Source organism: Asterias amurensis, chromosome 20, assembly GCF_032118995.1.
Source record: "Asterias amurensis chromosome 20, ASM3211899v1".
NCBI lineage: Eukaryota > Metazoa > Echinodermata > Asteroidea > Forcipulatida > Asteriidae > Asterias > Asterias amurensis.
The window spans coordinates 5572271-5586035 of NC_092667.1; the positions used below are offsets into that span (position 1 = coordinate 5572271).

A 13765-nucleotide genomic window follows, 5' to 3' on the forward strand; every position below is an offset into this window, starting at 1 on the left:
TAAAATGTGCCGTATAACCTATGCCTGGTGTATCCCCAAAAAGTCTTGATGTATTCTGACGTATCCACCTGTAACATACATAACTTCATTTTAAGTTAGTGATACGCTATCAATTCATTAGTCATACGCTTTGTATACGTTCAGTACGCTATGGATGCGATTCTGGGAAGTTGGGCACTCTTGGACTTTTAAAATGCTCGAACTAGTTTCTGTAGGCCTATACGCCGGCATAGGTTAAGGCGATACGCCATGGTGTGACAGGGGTCGATTCCACAAAGAGTTAGGACTAGTCCTAACTTGGGACTAGTCCTAGGAGATATACAAATTGCATGGATAGTCCTAAGTTAGGACGAGTAACTGGTCCTAACTCGAGATAAGACTAGTCCTAACTCTCTGTGAAATCCACCCAAGGACCTTTAACAATTTCAAAGATATAAAGATTTTACAAAATTGAATGAAAATAATATAAATCTAGTTCCCAAACTGTCTTTCTGGTACCACAGTAACTGATGGGTTAATTCAATTCTCAAATAAATTGTTGCACATTTATTTTTAAGGTTTATATTTTGGTAAGGCAAAAGCTTACTTTTTACACATTGTACTTGTGCAGAATTCTCTTCTTGTTTTTTCTACTTTTCTATTGAAAATGATGATTCAGACAACATTTTGTTTAAATTAGTTATCATCAGAATAAACATCCCCGTCCGAGTCCTTTGAAGCCACTCCGCAACTGGCACAAAAGCATAAGTCTGTGCAGGGGAAATTGATTTGTTGACAGGAACATCTGCTGTGTGATATTTTCCTTTACATACTTTCTTCTTCAATCTGCATGATACACTGTACCGGAAGCACGTTCAGCTGAGGCGTTTCAGAATCACCAGTGTCAGAGCGTAGCAACCTTTTGATCGTGGTTCACCTTCAGTTGTCTCGTTGCTAATGGCATCACTATTCTCGCGTTCTACAAGCGAATTAGAAAAGCATACTCAATGACTGAACAGACAGTACACAAAATAAAAACAATTTGTAGGAAAAGCAAACACGTATAGTTTTGGTGAAGGTACAATTAACAATAACAACATCGAAAAGCAATCAGCAGATCAACTCATTGTTCCTTAATTGTAGTACACATCCAATCCAAAGTTTATTTAGGCAGTATGAATTTCTCATATCCAAGTGGCATGCCCTCATACCCTAGTCAACTTGTGCCCAATTATTAAAGGTCAATCCATACAAAACATATGATAAAGAGCACTGGAAAGCTTTTGATATAAAGAGGACATTTTTACCCAATATTTTGAACTTTTCATTATCTTGTAGCAAATTCTTGCAAAAATTTACACAGATTTTATATATAGATTTTTTTTATTTAATGGGGATACTGGTCCTGTTCACAAATACCAACAGTTTGCCATATATTCATTTGATTTTTTTCCCCTCGTTTTCCTTAAAACAAAAGAAAAGAATGTTAGAAGGTTACGCACAGTATTTCTTCTGGTGGACGAGAGTAATGAACAAGTTATTTTTTTTTACCTTCAATTTTTGTTCTACTTTAGCTTTCTCAGATTAGTTTCTGCCTTTCTTTGTTTCTCCTACTACCTGCACGCTTCATTGTCAGCGAAAAGTGTTGATAGCACTAACCCAGAGCGGACACGTCATACTGAAAAGAAAAGAAATACAAATAAATGAGGCCCTAGTTTACTCATCTTATTTGAAAACAAAATTAGGCTTGTTCCCCTTAGTTTAAATACAAAATTTTAATTTTAATACCACATCTCAAAGAAATCTGATTGTTTGCCTCTAGAGTTTTAAGAATAAAGATGGGGATGTTATTTATTATTATTCAAGCATACTTCATCACGTGATTAGTATGGGGGTCTTGGGGTACATGTATGTACCCTTGCCCTTCCTCCACTTCAGTGTTTTAGTTTAGTAAGGGCCAATATAATTTTTCCTGAATCGTGTACATTTTTAATCGGCCTAGTGCATTGAATATTTAATGCTTTTTTGTTTTTCATACTGTAGTCTGTACATGTAATTGTAATTACTAATTGTAACAGTGCATGTATGAATATGATGTATGTTTTTTATTATTTTAAGTATTAAGTAAATAACTAAAACCGGCCCAGGACCAAACTACATAATAGCTTTTTACACAAAAAGCAGCTTAACCCATGCCTCATGTTCAAGTTGTGAATCCAGGTGTTCTGCTCAATTTCTGCAATTTTGTAAAGCAAAATGTTTTGCCTGTTTATTATAAGCAGCTCTATAAAACTGAGCCACTCAACCACCAGAGAAACGATCAGCATAATAAAATCTCTGCTTTTGTATTCCTGTCAAAGAGTTTTTGTTTGTCGATCATGGTCTAATTTCCGAAAGTAACGCGAAACACTGGAATTAGTTTAGGCAATTGGTCCTCGGCGCAAACAAGGTGACTTTACCCGTAAATCATTCCAAATCCCGGGCGGTCTATTTTCGTCGTCTACGCTCGTCGCCTGAAACGAGCCCGGTGTCATGACAAAAACTGTCCGCTGGCAATAAGTGTCCGCTCATTAGCTTATTGTGTTCTGATTGGTCAAGCGTCCACGACGTCACATTGCTTACGGAAGCTTGCTAAATAGTGTCCGCGGTTAGCGTGCATCATCATAGCGTGTCTTTTTAACCTTTTAGTTTTAGTTTTATTTATTATTTTTTTGTAACGCTTTCCTGCTTGTGTTTGAATATAATATTCGTATTATTTATGATCATTTGGCACTTTCACAATTCGTACTTTTAACCTGCACTTTTTAATTACTTATTAAGTAAAATAGTAAATACTAACCATGACATACTTTTGACGGTCTTGTCTTTACTTGAACGCTTTCTTCGTTGTATTTTATTGTAAATAATTCGTAAGAACATTTTAGCACTTTCACAATTCGTACTTTTTAAACCTGCACTGTTTTCATGATAAGATACTAATCTTGACATACTTTTGAGTGTTCTGTTCGTCTATTTTTGGGGGCTTGTATTTACTTTTAATATAAATCAGCACTGTGCAGCACGGCGCCCGGACACTTTTTGTTGGGCGGACACTATTTGTCACGTAATACATGCCAAATAGTGTCCAGGGTCTACTGCGCATGCTCAGCGGACACTTATTGCAAAGATTATTTTTCTTGAGACGGCTGAGAAGCTTCCATGTCAGTCAGCCACTTCTGTTGAAGTTCTACCGAGCGGTGATTGAGAGTGTCTTGACACAATCAATGATAGTTTGGTGGGGCAATGCAACAGCCGATGACCGGAAGCGTATCAGCCGGATCGTTCGCAACACTAGTAAAATCATAGGTTGCCAACTTCCATCACTTGATGAACTGTATCTCTCTCGAGTTAAAAAACGAGCCCTCTCTATAGTAGATGACCAGTTTCACCCAGCACACTCCCTCTTTCAGCCCATGCGGTCTAAGAATCGTGTCCGTTCAATTAAACCTGGATCCAACCGTACTTTGCAGAGTTTTTATCCAACAGCTGTTCGTGTTCTAAATGACAGGTTTATCATGAACGTCTATTTCTGATTTTAATTATATCGTACTATTTTTATCTTTCGTATTTCGCCTGTATATTGTAATACTTTTCAGAGTTGTTTATATTATATTTCCATGTATTTTTGTAAATGGTTAATTTTTAGTGTAATTTTTTATATAACATAATATTTTTAGACACGCAAAACCTTGTCTTTACTTGAACGCTTTCTTCGTTTTATTTTATTATACATGTCTTGTATTTACTTGAACGCTTTCTTCGTTGTATTTTATTGTAAATAATTCGTAAGAACATTTTAGCACTTTCACAATTCGTACTTTTTAAACCTGCACTGTTTTCATGATAAGATACTAATCTTGACATACTTTTGAGTGTTCTGTTCGTCTATTTTTGGGGGCTTGTATTTACTTTTAATATAAATCAGCACTGTGCAGCACGGCGCCCGGACACTTTTTGTTGGGCGGACACTATTTGTCACGTAATACATGCCAAATAGTGTCCAGGGTCTACTGCGCATGCTCAGTGGACACTTATTGCAAAGATTATTTTTCTTGAGACGGCTGAGAAGCTTCCATGTCAGTCAGCCACTTCTGTTGAAGTTCTACCGAGCGGTGATTGAGAGTGTCTTGACACAATCAATGATAGTTTGGTGGGGCAATGCAACAGCCGATGACCGGAAGCGTATCAGCCGGATCGTTCGCACCGCTAGTAAAATCATAGGTTGCCAACTTCCATCACTTGATGAACTGTATCTCTCTCGAGTTAAAAAACGAGCCCTCTCTATAGTAGATGACCAGTTTCACCCAGCACATTCCCTCTTTCAGCCCATGCGGTCTAAGAATCGTTTCCGTTCAATTAAATCTGGATCCAACCGTACTTTGCAGAGTTTTTACCCCACAGCTGTTCGTGTTCTAAATGACAGGTTTTAATCATGAATGTCTATTTCTGATTTTAATTATATCGTACTATTTTTATCTTTCGTATTTCGCCTGTATATTGTAATACTTTTCAGAGTTGTTTATATTATATTTCCATGTATTTTTGTAAATGGTTAATTTTTAGTGTAATTTGTATATAACATAATATTTTTAGACACGCAAAACCTAGCTTGTATTTACTTGAACGCTTTCTTCGTTGTATTTTATTGTAAATAATTCGTAAGAACATTTTAGCACTTTCACAATTCGTACTTTTTAAACCTGCACTGTTTTCATGATAAGATACTAATCTTGACATACTTTTGAGTGTTCTGTTCGTCTATTTTTGGGGGGCTTGTATTTACTTTTAATATAAATCAGCACTGTGCAGCACGGCGCCCGGACACTTTTTGTTGGGCGGACACTATTTGTCACGTAATACATGCCAAATAGTGTCCAGGGTCTACTGCGCATGCTCAGCGGACACTTATTGCCAGCGGACAGTTTTTGTCATGACACCGGTCAACTCGGTCCCAAACCAACTCGGTCCCAGTCATACGTTGACAGTTTTTTCACTAATTTCTCAAAAACTCCAACACCACAGCAAGTAATATTTTAAGGGAAGCTTTCAACTATCATTATCTGCAAACTGTTTAAGTTTAGTGTAAATCTGTGGACACGATGGTGTGTCGTCGTCGTCAAAAACCCCTATTCAATTACGCACGTTCGTTTGAACGAAATCCCTAAACCTTCGTACTTTGTCGCGTGCAAAGTATATGGGCCCGGAACTCGGTTAGATTGTTATGGGTCCTGAACGATGGTAGGAAAACAGAATGAGTAGACTTCCTCTCAAGAAGTCACAACTCATGATAGTTACATACTGTATGACATTTACCATAGAGAATGTTTAACAATAACATGGAAGTGACTGCATCCAGTTATATTCAAACGCGTAGACTCATCTCAAGAAGTCACAACTCATGATAGGTACATACTGCATGGCATTTACCAAAGATAATATTTAACAATAACATGGAAGCAACTGCATCCAGTTATATTCAAATGAAGATTACGTGGTTAATTAATTAAGATTCTTAAATTTTTTTACATTTAGTAAAAAAAGTAAAGCTTATGTTCTAAGCTACAATTTGGTATAATAAACTCACTCTTTCGTATTATGGTTTGGGAGATTAGGCTTAAAGAAAAAACGTGTACAAATGCAATGGGTTTTAGGCAGAAACAAAGAATAAGAAAAAAAATAAAAATCACGACAGAAACAAAACCTGTTCCGACGGTAGGTCGGAACAGCTAATAATGATTAACTGCTTTGTTTCGAATTGAAGCACAACATATTCTAGAAAGAAATGTTGCCTAAATACCTTCAACTTCCACTAGTACATCCACGGTACTCCAACCAGCAGCTGCCGCTGTGCTTTCTGGTGAAATTGGATCGGAAGGTCTTGTCTTTTGTTTGTAGGTCGCTGTCATGTCATCATCCATCATGTCCATGGCGTCCAAGCATACACAATTTCACATGTCATGATGATCATGATGTTTTTCCTAACCACTGCTGGGCCAACGAACTCCTGCCAGCGATAACTATTTTCCCTAACTAGCTCGGATTTAATTTATGTTGTGTTCATGTAACATAAAACGAGCCGATCTTCGCAACTTTCTTTCCTTCACACAGGACGAAGTTTCCTGAGAAGCGTAGACGACATCTTTCTGAAACCCTTCTCGACACATGCACGGCTTCGGCTCCGGATGCTAGCTTGGCCCGCGGTTGTTTTGGCAATTGTGCGTGCTTTGCGTACGCGCTTAGTCAGGGCTTCAGACGAGATAAGTGAGCCTGAAGCTGAATCCAACGCACACGCCGTCGTTTTGAAAAGGGCCACGAAACCACAGGACTTCGAAAAAAGCTCTTTCATTGGTCCACACATCCGCATGCATGTCATATGCGCTATGATTGGCCGAGCTTATAAGTCATCTATTTTTTTGTTGCACGTTCAGCCATTTATTCTCGCTGTATTATTGTGCTTCATTTCGCGAATAAATCTATACTGTGCGAGTTTTGTGCTTGACGACTTTTTTGGGGTGGTCAGTTGAATTTTCTTCAAATTTTGAGACCAAATGTAAGTAGTTGTGTAGGGTAGAGCACTGAAAAGCAGAATTTGGAGCATCATCCCACGGTCTAATTGTATGCATGTTGAGATACACCAACTGTGAAGACTAGTCTTTGACAATTACCAGTAGTGTTCTTTTTGGATCGCAAGAGTATCCCCGCCGCTTTACTTGGACCGGTCCTTTGGACCGCCAGAGCGATCTTTTGGATCGTTCCAAATGCGTGACCGCGTCCAATCTCATGTTAGAACGTTCCTAATGTCATGATGTTGCGATCCTGAGGGCATATGCCCGCAGGAATGTTCTTTTGCGCTAGGAACGTGCCCGACTTTTGAGACGCTCCCTTAAAAACATTTTCAATAAGTTCAAGGCCATAATACATTAGTTTCCTATTTCAACAAGAGACATGATTCGCAAAGCGAAGACTAAGTTTGGTCTTAGTCTCTCCCACATATTGTAGCCCACATCTCTTACATGATATGACATAGACTACATTAGACGTGCTACATTCAGAGTCGGTCTTGATGTTGTATGAAGAGCCAGTGGTATGACTCTTCACCTTAGGTGAGGGCTTAATGTGCAGACACGTTTTGCATTTGGAACGGGTACATTTGTGACAGCCCAGTATATCTGTCGGGGTTGTGTTTGGACTGTACCTGGGGGAAGTTTGGCCCTGACTAGTATGTCACCAAGGTTCTTAGGGCGGCGGAATGCAACCATGGGAACCTTAGGGATTGCTGAGTATAAGCTGCTAGAGGAGTGAAGTATAGGCATGTTATTATTGAGAATTGAGGGAAGTTTGGGTAGTTTGGGGTGGAAGGTGGTGACCAAAGCAACTCTATTGGTCGGAGCTTTTTTAGCTCCCGTGTTAGTCAACAGAGTATGACGAGGTACGTTGAGAGCCCTGTTGATAGCAAGTTGGACCCTACGTTTGCTGTGTCCCCTGGATACAAGGTGTTTCCTTGTATATATAATATATATATATATATAATGAATAGGGTAGATGGCCTTAGCTTTCGATCCAATCCGGACCTTCTTCAGAGGCATAAAACAAGTACAAACAAATACATATCCATTTATAGAAAAAGAGAGGGGGAAAGGGATTAAGGAAAGGATCCAGAAAGAAGCGGGAAAATAACAGCCAATCAAAGTTTCTATTTCAGAGACAATATTCGTGGCTATGAACCAATAGGAGTGAAGTGGCGAGGACAAAGGATGTTAAGAATGAAAGGATGGGTTACTGGGCCATAAAAGTGGTAAATGTATTGTTCGACAACAATGCAGGGAGACATGAAAGGGTAGGATTAGAGAGCAAGTTGCATCATGATGCAACTAACAATGGTCAATTAATAAGAATAGCAAGATCAAAGGTATGATGATTTTAAAAATAGGTATGAGGGACCTGTGGAAAAAAGGGGGGGGGGGTTACTTACATCAGATAGTTACAGTGATGAATTTATAAAAACAACTTTAAACAAGATTAATTTATACTTTATGTACAGAATATATACAACATATAAGTTCTTAGGCCGAAGTGAAGTGGAGGTTAATGAGAAGTTATTTAACACCAGTGTTTATGTTAAGTCCAAAGGGTTTGACTGTCTTGAGTTGGTGAATCCAGTGTGATTCTGTGTGTCATCACCATTGCAAGCTTCAATCACCAGAAGTTCAACATCATTGACACTATGATTGATATATATATATATCAAATAATAAACGACAAGGGAAACTGACTGGGTACATTTTTAAATGATTTAGGATCGAACAAAAGAAAAATTGACTAGAGCGTGATTTGAACCAACGTCCTCCGGTTTAACGCGCCGGCGCTCTACCAACTGAGCTATCGAGCCCTATGCTGGCTCCCACCATATATATTATACAAATATTGACTGCTTCGAGTGCTATGGTTAAAACTATGACTCCCGAGGTGATCCCCGTAGCGTTCTGTTTTCCCGAGGCGAAGCCGAGGGAAAATAGAACGCTCCGGGGATCACCGAGGGAGTCATAGTTTTTAACCATTGCACGAGTAAAAGCAGTCAATATTTGTTTTATAACACCCCAAACATTTCTAAATACTGTACTATTATTATTAAGTTACAGACCTGAATGCTACAATCCACGGACGATGCGAATACAGATTGCAAACACTTTTACTTACTGTGTTGCATGTAGTGTCGTGCAATCCGAAATGGTTACAGACTATTAATTTATGATCCTTTTCATTCATTCAAACTGATATTTATTTCCATACTTCATGAAAACAGAGTACAAACAATGTTTTTAAGGAATAACCAATAAACAAAGCTATTTATTGAGGGTGAGAAAAAATAAATACATAGAGTATGGGGGCATCATCTGGAAGCCGAGGCTTATGTAGGGATGCCTGGGGACAGACAATAAACGGGGACAAGAACGAACGGACTGACAAAACGAACAAAGACAGACATGATGAAGACAACAATGATGAGAACACTAATTGCACAATAATAATAACAATGATAATAATAATAATACTACCAATAATAACAATAAGAATAAGAAATCGAGAAATAATAAAAAAGCGTTTGCTGACGACTTAGGCAAAAGTAAAATGAGAGAGAGAAGGCAAACTATGTCAAATACTGGGAGAGGAGAGCTCTTTTATAGGCGCGTTTAAATCGACCCACAGATGATTGTGATCTAATCGACTGGCTTAAACCATTCCAAAGACGCGGCCCAAAGAAACGAAGTGTTTTTAAGTGGAATGATGAGCAGGTGAATGGCACATAAAGGTGTGATTTGTTATGTGTTCTGGTAGAGTACCCATGAGTATCACGGACAAAGGTAAAGAATGAACGAAAGGAGGTGGGTAAAAGGTTGTGGGTGAATTTGTACATGAAGATACCCGTATGAAGTTTATTAATGCCTGCAAGTGCTAGTGAGTGTAACTGTGCGAAAAGAGGTGCGGTGTGCTCTCGGGGATGCGATAAGGTGCATATCCTGATGGCCCTTTTTTGAGTGGTTAATAATGAATGGAGTTTGTTTTTAGAAACTTGTGCCCAGATGATATTACAATAGTTAAGATATGGAAGAATGAGGGTATTATAAAGTAATACCAAAGATTTGGGAGGAAGAAAAGCACGAAGTCTAGACATTACACCAGTGTTGCGGGAAATGGTTTTAGTAATGGAAGAGATGTGTTCAGACCAGGAGAGTTGATCATCAATAATGACACCTAGAAAATTAGTGGAGTGAACTTGAAGGATAGGATTATTGTCGATACGAAGAATAGGAATATCTTCTGAGAGATGAGAGGATTTACTGAAGAGCATGAACTTAGTTTTGTGTTCATTGAGAGAAAGTTTGTTGGCTTTAAACCAGGAAGAGACTTTAAGAAGTTCGGCATTCATAATATTTAATGATTTAGCCGGATTGGAGTCAGAGAAAGCAATAGTTGTGTCATCTGCAAAGAGCGTAAAAGACAGAAGGGAAGAAGAAGAATGCAGATCATTAATATAGAGCAGAAAGAGGAGTGGGCCAAGAATAGAACCCTGTGGAACGCCATGTACACGCAACGGACGTCTGGGTACTGCACGCCGTGTGCTAGTCTGTCGGACTAGCGCACGGCGCCATGTGCTAGTCTTCGGACTAGCGCATGGCAAACCGACGGCCGTCGTGTAGCAAAACTAAGACATGTCATGTGACGCGCTCTAAACCAATGAGCAGGCAGAATCTTTGCAAGGGGTGTTATAAATATATATACATATATATGAGGCAGACTCCCACACAACAGTTCAGGTCTTCATCTTCTCTCTTCGAAGGGCACATACATTTATTCTCCGGTAAGTGCTTTTGCCGTGGTGCCCTTTGCACAGTTCCGATACAAATCCGAAGTGCCCCTTACCACCGGAAAATTTCTGTGCCCCTTCAAGAGCGAAGTTCATGACCTGAAACTATATAATTTGTCCTAGAAAGTTTGTGGTAGATTTATTTTGAAATACTAAAATAGCAGAATTATTCCTACCTGAGAATACGCCTCCTGTCAGCCGGATGATCGGAGTAAGAATGAATGATTTATGTTGGCTTTGGAAACAGTGAGTGTTGATTCTGGTTGAGCAGATGTTCCGAGTTTGCAGGGTAAAAACAATTATCGAGACCGTGTTCTATAGGCACGGACACTGTTGGTTATTACTCAAAATAATTATTAGCATAAAACCTTACTTGGTAACGAGTAATGGGGAGAGGTTGATAGTATAAATGAAACAGCTCCCTCTGAAGTGACGTAGTTTTCGAGAAATAAGTAGTTTTCCACGAATTTGATTTCGAGACCTCAGATTTTGAATTTGAGGTCTCGAAATCAAGCATCTGAAAGCACACAGCTTCGTGTGACAGGGGTGTTTTTTCTTTCATTATTATCTCGCAACTTCGACGACCGATTGAGCTGAATTTTTCACTGGTTAGTTATTTTATGCATATGGTGAGATACACCAACTGTGAAGACAAATCTTTGACAATTACCAATAGTGTACACTGTCTTTAATTCAATTTCATCAGTATTGCCATTTTCTGGTCAAAATATAAGATTATTCAATTTCATTAGGATGCGATACTCTATTTTGTGAAAGCCGGCACTAAAGGCTGGACAACCATTTAATTTCATCAAATATGTAGTAGAAATTCAACCTATTAAAGCATTGTCCAAGTGAAGTCTTGAATGCCCTTTAACGATTGAAACAGAATGACCAAAACGAAGCCGGCCGAGAAAATCGAAATCATATGTCCACAAAAATGAAATTGAATGCATTAAAAGATAAACAGAAATTCTGGTTTGAGCGGAATGGGGGGAATGCGTGAATTTGAATGAGATTTGTGTTTTGAATGAAATGTGGACACGAAAGAAATTAACCCAACAATTTTATCCAAAGACCCCTAACTCGGTCAGAGATTGGGGGGGGATGAAGCACAGGAGCATTTATATTTGTTTCTTTTTTTTTTACATTTTATACCCCATCGATCTAGACACACACAAAACGCTCTGCCACATCTGCTTGTGTTGACGTAATCTATATTCGTGCCCATCTTTGTTTAATTAAATCGTGCTTTTTTTGCTGTTTGTTGTTATAGTACTTTCAATTTTATCCAGTTACCTTATAGGGCCAAAAAGATAACAAAGTAAAGTCTCTGAAAAGTAGCAATAGGTTCCTTACGTCTAAAAAATAGTAATAACGAATAAAAGTATACAATTAGGCCAACACACAAATTTTAAATAAATAAATATTCTGCGAAAAAGATTTTTTGTGTGTTTCGTAGCGCAGCGCAGCGAAACAGCTATTGTTTTTGTTCGTTTTTTTATTTGGTTGTTTCAGGATTATTTAGTACTCGCATGTTTTTGCATGGTTCCTAAAGAGCAATTGCAATAAAACTTTCAGTGATGAAGGGCATTGGTACAACGAGGGTCCTAAAAGAAATTCGTCATGATGACGTCATCACCGGTCACGTGACGTCCTCTTAAAGGTGTTTTATTTAAATCTTTGAAAATCTATATCAAATCAGCCACAAGAGACCGCAGGTTTTTGTTTGCGGGATTGGGTAGGGATAAATTAGGTCTTAATTTTATTTTGTATGCGTGACCTCACATGACCTCTACTTCCAGTCGAAACCGGAAGTGCCCTCTAATTCAAATGTGCAAAAGTTACGAAGTTGGTTTAACCATGGAGGTAGCCTCCATGGTTTAACGATGATAGTGTCTAGCAAGGGTGGGCAGTTCAAAACAAATATCGATGACATAACTAAACGCAACAGCGCCCACTAGCGGCAGGTTGAAAACTCCTTAAAACGGACTTTTTGAAGATGTGTGTGGTGAAGTTTAGTGTAATCACTTCAAATTTTACATACACCTTTACTGTCAGCAGGCAGGCATCATTTGTGTGAAGTTTCAGATCAATGACGTTATCGGGGGTCACGTGACGCGGCCAGGATTGGTCATAACTGCTTTGTTTATTAAAATGTCAGTTTCAGATGAGAAATTTGAAAATGTTGTTAACGAAACAGCTCTGTATTTGTGCGCAAATGCAATCAGGTCTAGTTTTTTTTATATTTTTATTATTAAAGAAATCTAAAGAAATCTTAATCTAAAGCTGAATAAACAAATTTTGAATAAAAATAAGTCAACACAAACGGGGACGTCGCTTAAAACAAACCAACAAAAAACAGAACAACAACAAATTATAAACAACAGAAGCAACTGCTGAGCCACAGCATGCGGCAGCAACAGCAGAAGCATCATACATTTTATGAGCACACTTTAAGTTGAAACTAATTCCCGTTTCATAAATATATATACACGCCCCCAACGGCCCATGCAAGAAGTGGTTCGAGTGGGAATAGAGAAAAAAGTCTCTAAATAAACTGTTGGACAGAAATATTAATAAATATATTCTAAATAATAAAGTAACAATCTAAAGCTTAATAAATATATTTTGAAAACAAAATAAAAGAGCATGCAATATTGACAGAGATCATTGTACAATTTTAACGGGGTAAAAAAGCAGACGCCGTTTCCTCGCCAAATTAATATTATAACCCTGGTTACATATAAATACCATACCATACGCCCTCAACGGCCCATACATGAAGTGGATCGAGTTGGAACGGGGAAAAAAGTCTCAAATTAATCATGATAGCTACACACTCCAATTCATACTGGCTTCGTTATTAGGTGCAAACCACAATGGCTTTAGTTTTTAGACATGTTCACAATTAATCACAACCCTTCCCTTTTGGGATGATTCTCTGTAACAACACACCATCACTCGAGGTCAATCAGCCCTTGCCCTTGACTGTGCCGCCTACTGGACACGCATCAGTTGCCAGGTAACACAAAACAGTGGATTACAGCAATAAAGGCACCCCTAACGCGCCTGCGCATAGGCCACTGGCCAGCCATGAGTACACATTCACAATAACTCAACTTGTATTTTGGTTCCGGGAACGTACCCGGAAAGTACCCGTTGATGACATCAGCTTTTTGCTTTTGTTAGTACCTTGAATGCAACACTTTAATTAGACTTGTATAATACACAATTGTGTTAGTAAAAAGTGTGCTTTAACAACTCGGAATAATATAAATAAGGTGGCAAGCTTTGCGTACACCATAGAGCAGGCAATAATGTCCTTTTAGTCTAAGCATGGTCTAAACTACACCAAACTAACGCAACAACAGTATTCGG

General features: G+C 38.5%; 1 protein-coding gene across 2 annotated transcripts in view; it reads right to left on the reverse strand.

Moving 5' to 3' along the window:
- LOC139952762 (carbohydrate sulfotransferase 11-like) overlaps positions 1-13765 on the reverse strand; it is a 44399-nt gene that overhangs the window by 16773 nt on the left and 13861 nt on the right. Inside the window, exon 1 of one of the 2 annotated variants that reach the window (XM_071951989.1) lies at positions 10561-10694. The exons of the other annotated variant lie outside the window; for it this stretch is intronic. The gene's annotated coding sequence lies outside the window, so the exon portion shown is untranslated. Of the gene's footprint in view, positions 1-10560; positions 10695-13765 lie in introns of those variants that run through there. 2 annotated transcript variants of the gene reach the window in all.